Source organism: Sitophilus oryzae, unplaced genomic scaffold (assembly GCF_002938485.1).
Source record: "Sitophilus oryzae breed Bouriz unplaced genomic scaffold, Soryzae_2.0 scaffold_944_pilon_pilon, whole genome shotgun sequence".
In the NCBI taxonomy this organism is placed as follows: domain Eukaryota; kingdom Metazoa; phylum Arthropoda; class Insecta; order Coleoptera; family Curculionidae; genus Sitophilus; species Sitophilus oryzae.
Genome location: NW_022147577.1, coordinates 416,431 through 429,428, shown reverse-complemented (window position 1 = coordinate 429,428; position 12,998 = coordinate 416,431). Strand labels below are relative to the sequence as shown.

General features: G+C 35.3%; 1 protein-coding gene across 4 annotated transcripts in view; it reads right to left on the bottom strand.

The window, feature by feature from the left end:
• Window positions 1-12,998, bottom strand: part of LOC115891041 (polypyrimidine tract-binding protein 2) — a 470,600-nt gene that overhangs the window by 183,141 nt on the left and 274,461 nt on the right. The window lies entirely within an intron of this gene.

Genomic DNA, 12,998 nt, shown 5'->3' with positions numbered 1-12,998 from the left:
CTAATATTTCCGAAATTTCCTGCAAAAATTTCTGAAATATTAACATCACTAACTGCCCATAATAAAAATAACAGCAACTACCTTTTTTTTTAGTTATAATGCTATCCTGACTATGTATTTTATTATATTGCCGAGGTAATGGTTAGCGGCAATGAGGAGAAGTTGCCCTAATCCCCCATCTCGTACCTGCGACCGATCTAGCCATTATGGCGTAATGGACGGGGGTTGTCGGACGCGTAACAGTGAGAAGGAGAGGAGAGGGGGGAGGATAATGAACCGACACTAGGATAAGGAAAGCCGGACTGATGGGGATTCCTGAGGATACGGGGGTGTTAGGTAAGCTCGTATATCTAATTTGACAGATAAACGGGAGAAAAAAGTTAGTTAAGGTTTAATTTAATTAACTATGATAATTTCTAGGTGAAGACACAACTACGGCACCAAAAACGGACACCTAATATATAGGGTGGCGCCTCTTATACGCCGCGGAGGCTCCAAGTAGAACGACAGTTTGTATTGAAATGAAATTTTGTGAGCATGTGTAGGTTCATTCAGAGCATTTTTTAAAAATATTTTCGTCTCGGTTGATTATACGAAAACGGAAAGATGTAGAAACAAAATATTTTATGGGTATATGTGGGGAGGTAATATGCACAATTTAAAATTATTTTGAAATGTACAGGGTGTTTCAGAACTAAGATCCATATGAAAGTTATATTTTTTCTTATGGCACACCCGGTATTTTATTTCATTTTTGGATTCTTGAGCCCATAAGAAGGTATTTATTATAAGGGTTAAATATGTTTAAAATCTTTGTTTTTTGAGATATTTAAAGATATTTAAATTTGTATGCTACAATAGAATAGATTATTAACACCCTGTACGTTATTTTTCAGAATTAGTTCTTGTGCTGAGTTTAAAGGTAGCGAAATAAACTTTACAGAAAAATGTTATTCCTTCCTTAAATGTATACAGGGGTATCAAAAATTGCTGGTGTATTTTAAATATTTATTTTACATAAAAACTTTCCACTCTCTAATATCTTCGTTTCTCGCTCTATCATGTAGTGTTTTTCCGTGTATGCTTCTCAGCACCTTCATTTCTGTTGTTCTCATCATTTGCATTGTTTTGGCCGTGTCTGGTCTTGTTTCGGCTGCGTACGTGATGACTGGTCTTAGCTATTTTCAAAATAGTTAATTATTTTATGGACTTATTTAAATTTATACCAGTTTACTTTTATTTAATTTACCTACAATAGTTTAATAAATAATATTTATTAAATATGTGTATATTATTCTATCAAGAAAAATGAAGATGTTCTTCGAATTTTTTTACTGCTGGTTTCAGTTTGGATTAAATGCAGTGGTGTTAATTAGTGATGGGAAAAACCGATTAATTTCAATAAGCGAGTACTCGAGTTTCAAGCGATTGCAATAACCCAGCGATCGCTCGAGCGAAATATCGCTCGTATATAAAAATACGGTATTTCGTCCGTCGCTTGTTGTAAGTACACGTTAACGCCAAGCACCAAACAGTAAGTTGTGTGCGCAAGGCACATATTCTTTCGGTGACGAATAGCAAGTAGCAAGCGACGAGCGATTCGCTTGATCGCTTGATTTAGTTTATTTCAAAGTATTGTCGATATAGGTCGTGAAATTTTGCCCCTCAGATATGCAACGGATAAATATACATACGGCGTCGTATAAATTTGCTACCTGTAATGTATGTAGAAAATTCGCTCGGCTTTTTATCGAGTATAGGATCGCTTACGTTCGTCGCTCGTAATCCGTCACTTGCATCGCGCGTTCAGAATCGAGCGATGTCGGTTATTTCAATAATCGAGTACTCGAGCGAATTTTCGCTCGAGTTATCACATCACTAGTGTTAGTAAAAATAACTATTTTTGTGTTTTTGGCGAAAAACGGCTATTTTTGTGTTTTTGGCGAAAGAATTCTTGTCAAGTATACCCACTTTTTTTTATTTATTTAGATTTAAATCATACAAAAAAGATATTCAACACCGACGCGACGCTTGGTTTACCATTCGGTCCACATTCCGATTATTGATTTTTCTGTCATTATTTACAATTTGGCAAGAGATTGAACAAACAAAGGAGTTAAGCGAAACAGCTAAATCGATTATGGCTAAATTATTTCTCACGCTGGTGACGCGAAATCCCGCAAGGGAAACCGCCGAGTCTGTTTGCCTCGGCGGACTCCGCCCTAACCCCAATGCGCTTAAGCAAACTAAACGCATTCCATATATATATAATATTGGCCGGACGTCCTCGGTAGCCGCCGCCGCATCCGTGTTTGTCTAGTTGCATAAATACATAAACCTAATTATTTCCTCTCTTCTCCAATGGGGCCACAATCACGACGTCGAAACGCTCGACGGTCGGTTGGCAGTGGCGGCCGCTAGTAAAAACATTAAAGTGTTCAATTTTACCAAAAATACCTTTCTATTTTAAATTAGGTCTATCGTTCTTTGCAGTTTTCAAATATTGTTAGACATCTCATCATTAAAATATAAATGTTTCATGTTCATTTCCCTACATGCTTTATCGTTACTATGAAGTCAGTAGATAAATCAGTGGATACAAAACATTTTTTTTCCAACCTGTTCGATAATTATTTTATTTGGCATATGGAATCACATGGATACAAACAATTAAAATCTTAACGAGAAAACTAGTTTTCAATCCAATTAACAGCCGCACGGTGGGATATTAGCATGAAAAAGGTGATCGAAATTCGAAAAAGCAAATGTGTTTAAGATTTCCCAAAAAAAGATAAATGATAAGTTAAATAATGTCTGCCATGAATGGCGTTGCTATGGGTGTGTTTAGTTGCATTCATTTGTTTCAACGGAACGTCAAAGTTGTTACTTCTCACAGATAAGAGGTAAATGGCTAAATTTTATGTTTAAAATTATAAATTGTTGTTGTTCTTGTGTTCTTTTTACGTTTATATTATTGTTTTGATTGAAAATGGCTCAGCAAGCTGCAGGTATGTATTCTACAAAAACGTATTATTTATTTTGATATTCTCTATACTAACGATTTTTTTTGCAACTAAAAGTTAGGCGTTCAGAAAATTTGATTAAATTCGTGACATTTCTATTATACTTAGAGATTTAGTTGCGCATTTCGAAGAATTCAGCATATTGTCTATATACGTTTTACTTAGTAAACATTGGGCTTTCATACAGTAAGATAAAATACTGCGACTTTTTGCGACTTTGCTGATAAAATGAGAAAAACATTCTTGGTTTCCTCTAATATACCAATCAGTGATATATTAATGCGAGGTGTAAACCGCGATGGCATTGTTGTGTACAAAGCGATCGCATTAGTGCCATTAGCAGTATAGCACAATTTGGCATTAGTAGCGATTTGAGTGGTATGGGCATTGCTCGCGGAGAGCGAAGAATCTTTTTAGAATCGACGAATTACCCTTTATTTTGTTCATATTATTTCCTCTTTAATTGAAAATAGCAATAATTTATATAAGGTCTACATAAAAAAATTTCGATCAACTATCTGTGTCAAATACCCCACTGTGAGCCGTGGGATTTGCCTGTTGTTACATTTCCAGGCTAAATGGTGGATGGTTTTTATTTTGATCTCTGGTTTCCAGATCACTTTCTAAAGCTGAATTGGGTTTCACCTATATTTTCCTGTCTCAACTAGCAAAGTTTTTTGAGGGACATTCATCCACTTATTGGATAATAAACATATATTAGTTATACAGGGTTGTTCACCACATACACGGTGTATTGTAGCTAAACGATTAGATTTTTACAAGATACAGAGTGTCCCAAATAAGTAAAAAATATTATAGTTGTATTTTTTTAAACAGAACACTCTGTATATTATTCTATTTTTAGATTCTGCGATTGAAATAAAGGTAAATTTGATTAAGGTTTATCACACTTAAACATTGTCGTTTTTGAAATCGTTTTTGAAGTTTTTAATACTAAATATTTACTGAAGATTACTTATTGATCAAATATTGTGTTGCAATAATAAAAATGATACTACCTTATACAGAGTGTCCAAAAATTTATATTAAATAATCACTAGCTTTAAACGGCAATAACTTGTTTAATTTAAATGGAACACCCTGTATATTTTACATGAATCAGATGCATAATTTAATTGTCTATCAAATTGTATTGCATCATTTTTTACCTATCTCTTCAAGTTCTCGTAGAAAATGCATTTTCTTGTAATTTAGACCTCATTTATACCTATGGAATATTGACATTTCAGATTGTTTTAAAGCAACATATGTACAAAATGTACAGGTGGTAAGTTTTCATAGAAAATGAATTTTCTTATAATTTAGAACTCATTTATCACTATACAGATACTAATATCACAGATTATACAGATTATAAACTTATCGTCAAAAGCATTGTTTTTCGTGGTTCCAATTTTCGGAGTCGCGCATTAGCTTTTTCTAAGTAGTTTCTTTTTGTAAAGAAATGGGCTTGCAATATTATTTTTACCACCTATACATTTTGTGCATATTTTATGTTGCTTTAAAAAAATCCAAAATGTCAATATTCCATAGGTATAATGATAAATGAAGTCTAAATTATAAGAAAATGTATTTTCTACGAAAACTTGAAGAGATAGGTAAAAAATGATGCAATACAATTTGATAGACAATTAAATTGTGCATCTGATTGTCGTAAAATATACAGGGTGTTCTATTTAATTTAAACAAGTTATTGCCGTTTAAACTAGTAATTATTTAAAATAAATTTTTAGACACTCTGTATAAGGTAGTGTTTTGTTTATTATTGCAACACAATATCTGATCAATAAATAAACTTCAGTAAATATTTAGTATTAAAAACTTTGATACCCTTCAAGAAATGAAGCCTTAAAAATTTTTACTGCAATTTCATAAAATTGAAAATATTTCAAAAACGGTAAGGTTTATGTAAGTGTGATAAAGTTTAATCAAATATACCTTTATTTCAATCATAGAACTGGAAATAGAATAATATACAGGGTGTTCCATTTAAAAAAATACAACTATAATATTTTTTACTTATTTGGGAGACTCTGTATCTTGTAAAAATATTTTTAAATTGTAGCTCTAATAGTCCTTCAACGAACCCAAAACTTACAATTTGTAAAAATCTAATCGTTTAGCTACAAAACTCCGTGTCGTATGTGGTGAACAACCCTGTATAGATTAAATCATCAATTTATATTTTTAGTATTTTTTCAGTACTTTAGCGGTTATCCACCAGCCGCCACTGTGTAGCTGTATGGCTACAGTCCAATAAAATCGGTTATGAATATGTCAACGCAGCAGCGGCACGCAATTGTTTGCCTTGCGGAAATTCAATATAGCGGGTCTCTCCACCTGAATGGCCGCTAAACGAGGACCAAATTGGCTAAATGTCGCGCATTATGCCGGGTTAAGCTGGGAGCGCTCCATTGTTCGGGCGGCGAGTTGGGAAATCAAGTTCCGTTAGGGATTCTTGGGGAATCTCATTATAATATACCAGGTGGGAATTGTATTATTCGTATTTACATATTATGTTACATTTTAGCAGCTATCTAAGCAAAAAATATTTTCAATATGGCGGCACTTCCGGAAATACCGGAAGTTGACAGCAACTTTCTTATTTTAAATGGGTACCCCCATTTTTTATTACATTACTTAAGTTTTCTGTAAAATTTTATGAATTTTGATATTAACACTCTATACCTAACATTAACTGTTTTTAAGAAAAAAATTATTTAAAATTTTTTGACGCAAAAAACTGCCTGTCAAAAATGTGTGTACAGGCTAAACGTCAAATTTAGTGATTACCACAGCCACTGTGCTATACAAAGAGGACATGTGGCTATCTATGTCAAAAATAAAGTTGTTTGAATGTCATATAATAATGACCGCAGCTGTCGGAATTGAAAAAAAATTAATCATAAAACATTTTTTTTCAAATGGAAACCCACTTTTTTATTTCACTAGTGAAAAGCTATTCCAATTCGTTTTTTAAATATTCCAAAAACTTTAAATATTTTTTTTCTCAAAAACGGTTAATATAGAGTGTTTGATATCAATATTCATAGAATTTTACAGAGAATTTTAGTATGTAATAAAAAATCGGGGCACCCATTTAAAATAAGAAAGTTGCTGTCAACTTCCGGTATTTCCGGAAGTGCCGCCATATTGAAGATATTTTTAATACATAGATTTCGTTGTAAAACAATGATGTGCAAAAAATCTCCGATCTAGATATTGCGGTTCTCTAGAAACTTCTAATGCACGCTCAGCCTGGCACACCCTGTATACCCCTAACAATATTTGCACTTATTTAAGACTCACCCTGTATAAATCACATTTACTAAAAAATCGAATACGTTTTCCCCCATTGCGCCTTCCTTTGATTTTCCTCCGAAAGTAACACCCTCTTTTTTTATTAAACCTTGATATATTCATCCACGTTTTCCCTCCACACGACCCCTAATTATCGACGTATCTCTCCCCCACTTTCGACATATCAGGAAGCAAATCGCGACAAATGGCAGCTGATTTCCGATTCTCTTTGATTCGGAGACGGGCGGCGCGGCACCGACAAAAAAGCGGGAATAACAAGTCGGCGCGAGGGAACCGACACCTTGCTCTTTAATGATTCTTTTCATCTTCCGCAGTTCCGCGCGATTTTCTCAACCAGTGGTGGTTCGTCGGAGGTGAGAGAAGTTAGCAACTCATTGAAAGCAGAAATTATAAAATACGATCCTGCTTGGGCTGCTACAATCCTGCTTCAAATCCCAACTTACCAATTTTGAGCTAGAGTTAATTCTATTTTGGTTGCTGATCACCAAAACTGGTTCCTGCTTGCGTTGCTATACCCCTGTTGCATCCTGCTGCGAATTTCGTCCCAGCAACACTTGCTGTTTTTAAGATACAGCAAGTTTAAGCCTGATTAGTGACGTCACACATAGCAACACAATACAAGCAGGATGGCTGAAACAAGTTCTTGCTTTGGCTGCTATAATCCTGCCTTATCCTGCTTCAAACCCCATAGCAGCCACTCTTGTCGTTTTTAAAATAGAACGAATCGATTCCTGGTAATCAGTCGCACATTCAGATTAGGAATGATTTTTTTTAACTTGATAAGTTTCAGCTTAGGCTGCTATTTTTTTGGTTTATTTGCCTAAAATTTGTATAAGCTTCCAAGCCATAAATAATTATTCCGAACAGTTGAACAAAATAAGGCAGATTCAGTGTTCTCAGGAGTAACTTTAGAGTTTTTAGTTCATATACATTCGAAAGCGCCTTAACGTACCCGCGAACCATAACCTCGAATTTTCCAGTTTTCTACTATGAAAATTTGAATTCATAGTTCTCACAAATGTGATGTGTGTTATTTTGTGTTTATTTTTAAAGAAACGTAAGTATTTTTGACGGTCAATATATCCTTAAACTTTTGTTTTTTACGTTTCGTTCCGTGTCCTATCGGACAAGTCAGCAACAAACTTTTATATCATATAAATTGTATAATGAGATTATAAGTTGATAGTAAAAGTGTTACAGAAAATTATTTTCTGCTTTTTAGAGCATTTAAATAAAAGCTTGTTTTAAAAATCATTAGAAGCATTTGGAAAACTCCAATTCCCCAATTCCCGCTTTCCAGTAATCAAAACGAAATTTGCTGTATTTCAAAAACGGCAAGAGTGGATGGTATAGGGTCTGAAGCAGGACGAGGCGGGATTATAACCGCGAAAGCAGGAACTTGTTTCAGCCATCCTCGAGGGGTGTCTCACTTGGGTAAAAAATGTACATGTACTGCCAAAATATCGTGTTACTCGCAAGGGACTGCCAATGACTGCGAAGAGGACTGCCTATGACTGCCATGTAATTATTATAGGCGACTGCCGTAAGACTGCCAATGACTGCCAGCGACTGCCAAGAAAATGTACATGTAATTCCAATAGTGAGACACCTCTCGGCCATCCTGCTTTTATTGTGTTGCTATGTGTGACGTCACCAATCAGACTTAAACTTGCTGTATCTTAAAAAGCAAGTGTTGCTGGGATGAAATTTAGAACAGGATGCAACAGGGGTGTAGCAACGTAAGCAGGAACCAGTTTTGGCGATCCTGCTTCTCATGTGCTGCCAACTGGGAAGTCAGCAACCAAAATAAAAGTAACTATAGCTCAAAATTGGTAGGTGTGGCTGAGTTGGAATTTGAAGCAGGATAAATCAGGATTGTAACAGCCCAAGCAGCATCGTATTTTATAATTCCTGCTTTCAATGAGTTGCTAACTTCTCTCATTTGTTCGTCGGGGATAAGTAGTACACATAATTAGATACACTACTACTGGGTACGACTGTATATTATAAGTTGTATGGTTGGGGGGTTAAGTTAAGTTAATCACCGCGACCTTAATGAGTCTATACAGAAAGGTCCACAGACTTCGAGACATAGGAAAAATCAAGTCCATTTATGTGTGTCGCAATTTTCACACCTTAAAAAATTAGTTTTTTTTTATAGCTATAGCAACTGCAGCGACTATGAAAAAAGCTGTGTGATTTTCATAGAAAATAAGGGCACCTGTAATTCATTTGCGAATGTTATAAATCGCTAAAAGAGGTTTCAAATCTCTTGGATTTCTATTAATATTAAATAAATTTTATTAAAAATTGAACTAAAATTGTTAGTATCATTAAAAACAATTCAAATTCAAAAATTGTATCAGTCAAATTCCCTCATTTAAGGTGAATATTAAAGTAAATATAAATACAGCTCATTCTAAGCTCTACTTATCTTTAAGAAAAATTTAAATCATTGGTGCAATTGGGCCTTAATGCCATTTCGAATGAATAATAGTAATAATAATGTACATTATAATAATAATAAATTTTATATCATAGTGTGTATTAAAACTACTAAAACACTTTTAAATTGGTATTATATTAACAACTTTTGTTTTTTTAATCCAAAAAAAGTAACAAATTTCTCAATCAAAATATTTGTGGTCCTGAAAAGGACCGTTGTTTTCCCATGTTCGTCAAGATAGGTAATGGGTAAACGGGAAAAAAAACAGGATAATGAAATTTAAAAATTTACAAAAATTGTTCAAAAGTGCCTCCTTCTTGCATTAAACAATAACCCAAACGATCATAAAATCCCCTCTCTCCTCACATTGGATAACATATCAGGGGTGAGAGTGTCAAAGGCATTAAATATTTTCTGCCTTAACTGCTCCAAGTTTTGAATTTCTTCATGGCCGTAAATTTTAGATTTTATGTACCCCCATAAAAAGAAATCATTCACCGAGAAGTCAGGTAAAATTAAACGTCAGTCTAAACAAAATTGTCATTTTTGAAAACTTGTCAAAATTTGGACACACGCTAAATGAACTTGATTTTCCTATGTCTCGAAGTCTGTGGACTTTTCTGTATATCTTTTTTGAATTATAACTCATCATACAATCTCATAGCTTTGACAAAAGCTAGTATTTGAGACGGTTTTATACAGGTTAGTTTTTGATCTCTGATATCAGTCAAACCAAAGTTTATAGCACGAATGGTTGTCGTCTCGGCGCACTCAGTGATGAGGTGCTCTGGGGTTTTTCCATTTTCTCTACAAAATTCCGTTGTTTCTTAGCTTCAATCTGCTGATGTGTCCAATGAGGATACAGTGTCCTGGTAAAATCCCGTGACGTGAGGGTTTTTCTTACTTAAATCAAGGAAAATCTTTGACGTTTTATCGGTGCTCAAAATTTCTTCGAACCGTTGGTGGCTTCCAGGTTCTTGAGTTCTGCTTTAAGTTGGTCTCCACTTGGGCAGCAAACGGTTCTGGTTCAGTTAGTGGACTGTTTGCTCTTTTTCTAGCTAAATCGTTTGCTTTTTCATCACCTTCTAGAGCAGGAGAACTTTATTTTCTTTGCATATTATGTTCAGCTTTCCTATACAGTCTTTGACCAACTTCGAACTGATGGTTACTAAATTGGTCGCGTTTAAAGCATTAACTGCTGCTTGACTATCGGACAAGCATAAGCTGCTTGACTATCGGATAAGATGGCTATTTCCTGTTTCCAACAGTTCCTATCTAAGATAAGTTGTACGCATCTTTCGATAGCGTAGATTTCTGTCTGAAGACTGCTGGGGTAGGTGTCCATTGGTTCGGGGTATTTAGTTTTGGGCCCAAATACTTCTATCCCTGTTCCTACTTTGGTTTTAGAACGGAAGAGCATTTTTTCACTTTGGACGAGCATTTTAATAATTTGTTATATAACAATCATACAAAAGAAAAACTTGTGAGGATTATCAAATTAATTATTTGTAATTATTAAAATTTAAAAATAAATTTAATTTATTTTCAATTAATTGCATCGCCGAGGAATTCAAAAGATATTCGAAAATTTCTGATGAGATTCCACAATTGAATTCAACAAACTCCCTCATAAGTTTATATCTGATCAAGAGTCAATCCTTCGTTTATTGAGAATAGTGATGGGCGAGATTGGTGTTGGTTTTGGTCTTCCACAAAAAAACAAGACAAAGACTAGCGTTCGATCTGCAAGACCAAGACGAACATAAAGATCAAGCATGCAAAACTATCTCGGTCTTGCTGTCACGTATATATTATGATATAAGAAATTACTTACACACAAACATAAAAAAGCAACATAAGAAGACGAAGGGCAAGAGAGGTAGCGAGAACCGCTCACCTCTTCTCCGGCTGGGAGAGAAAAAAGCCCGGATGTAAAGCCGTCCATCACCGGGAGGCAAGCAGGGACGTATCACCAGATTTGCCGCTATTGTTGGACAAGTGAAAATGGCGGTGCTGCCAAAGGATTTCCCAGAGGTTGCTCTGACCACCGACCAGCAAACGTCTCTAGAAGAGGCTATACTGGACGAAGTAGTGGCGATCGGATCGCAACACAACGATCTACAAAGTTTGGGTCAGATGCGTTTTGCGGGGATACACTTTCGGGTGGGCATGATCCTCATAGATCTCAAGAATCGGTGAATTGGTTGGTGGAAATCGCACCTAAAGGGGCGGCCATAACGGTCTTTCTGCCGAGGAGCAAGGGGAAAGACACCACCTACCTGCTGAGCCTTATCCAAGATCAGAACTTCAATGTAAGGACATCGAGTTGGCGAGTCATCAACTCGAGGGGGAGGGTCATGGTCATGTCCTCATAATAAGAATTGACGTCAAATCCAAGGAAGCAATAGAGAAAGAGGGACATATCCTCTATTATAGATACGGGACAACACCGGTATCAGGTCTAAGGAGAGACCAAGTTAAAGAGGTGGAGAAAATGGAGACAGATCCTCTAGCCTCCACGTCACGGGTTCCTCAGCCGGAGGCGAGCTCCTCGACTGTGAAGAGCGGCACGGATAGCCAAACTCCAACCGTGGAACAACGTGTACCCTCGGAGGAAGAACTGTTGTCAGAGGAGGATGGGAAATACCCTGTCCCCTCTACAACAAGGGTATGATGGGTTATAGATTGTGTGATGACTCAAGGAAGGGGGGCACAATAGATCTTTAAGGTCGCAGTGATTAACCCCCCCCCCTTTACTCATTCTACATTCTACATGGACTTTATAAAATTCTTAAAAAAAGAAACACACAAACATAAAAAAGCAACATAAGAAGACGTTAAAATTAACTCTAATTTTGTGTCAGTTATATTTCTATGATAGTTTTAACACAAAATTTTAAAACATGCGCCGTCACTGTCGTCGAACACGTCGAATAATTCTCGACTTTGAATATAAACATGAGCGCGACACGGGGTCACTTTCGACGCCGACAAATGGAAAAGTGGAGCCTCCATATTTTATAATATCGGCGTATGGAGAGAAAGAGAATGCCGGATTAGAATTTCAAAATAAATGTAGTTCCTGTTTTACTTCCGAGCGTATTCGAAAATATCGTTCGTAGAGTTTATATTTTACATTGGAGGTAGCAGTAGTCTAAAAAGGCTCTTTAGGAACATTTAGAAGTTGGAAATGAGATTAAAACTAACTTGAAATGAAATAAGTGCCAGAATAAGTTATAACATTTTTGAAGTATCGTTACTGAAACAAAAAGCTTCTTTGTGGAATCGTTCGTAATAAAATTAAATTTCTCTATAAGAACTGGTATTTAGATCAAATAAGGTAATTAGACGTTCTGAAGAATTATACCGTTATGTATACAGGGTGGTCCCAACTGTATTCCGGAAACTTCGGCAGCATATTCTGCAGATAAAAATAAGTAAAAAAGTTCGTATAAATGTATGTTCTAAAATGTTTAGTTTCGGAGATACAGGGTGTAGAAGTTTCATTTTTATTTCGATTTTTTCCAAACAATTTCTGAAGTAACGTCAATATTTGGATGAAAATTGGTGTCTAAGAGTTTTTTGACATGAGAAATTTTATATCGATGTCAATATGGCTCCTATTTGTCGGGGGCGCCAACTACATGTGTTTTAACTCTCTTGAAAAGCAATAACTTTTCATCCGTACCTGTATAAAACTACTGAGTGAAAAAATGTACATTTCCGTGATTTTTTACGTAAAAAATGTCTCTTGGTAAAAATCGCTACGAGCAACCGTTCTCAAGATATTTCGATTGGAAATAGTTAATACATGTCATTATTGACAAAAAAATAAACACGTTGAGAGTAGATAAATATTTGACTGAGATAATACATTTGGGAAATCTACTCTGCGAAAAAATGATGATAAAACAATTTCTGTTGAACTTTTGACACAAAATAATTTCAAATTTATGATTTCAGTCTGATAACTATTTAGTCAACATGTTCAAATTTATGTCAATGATGACAGGTACTGATAATTTTGATTCCAAATATCTAGAGAAACATTACTCGTAGCGATTTTTACCAAGAGGCCTTTTTTACGTAAAAAACGTCGTAAATGTATATTTTTTACTCAGTACATTTTATACAGGTACGGACGAAAAGTTATTAGTTTTCAAACCAGTTAAAAAATATGTAGGTGA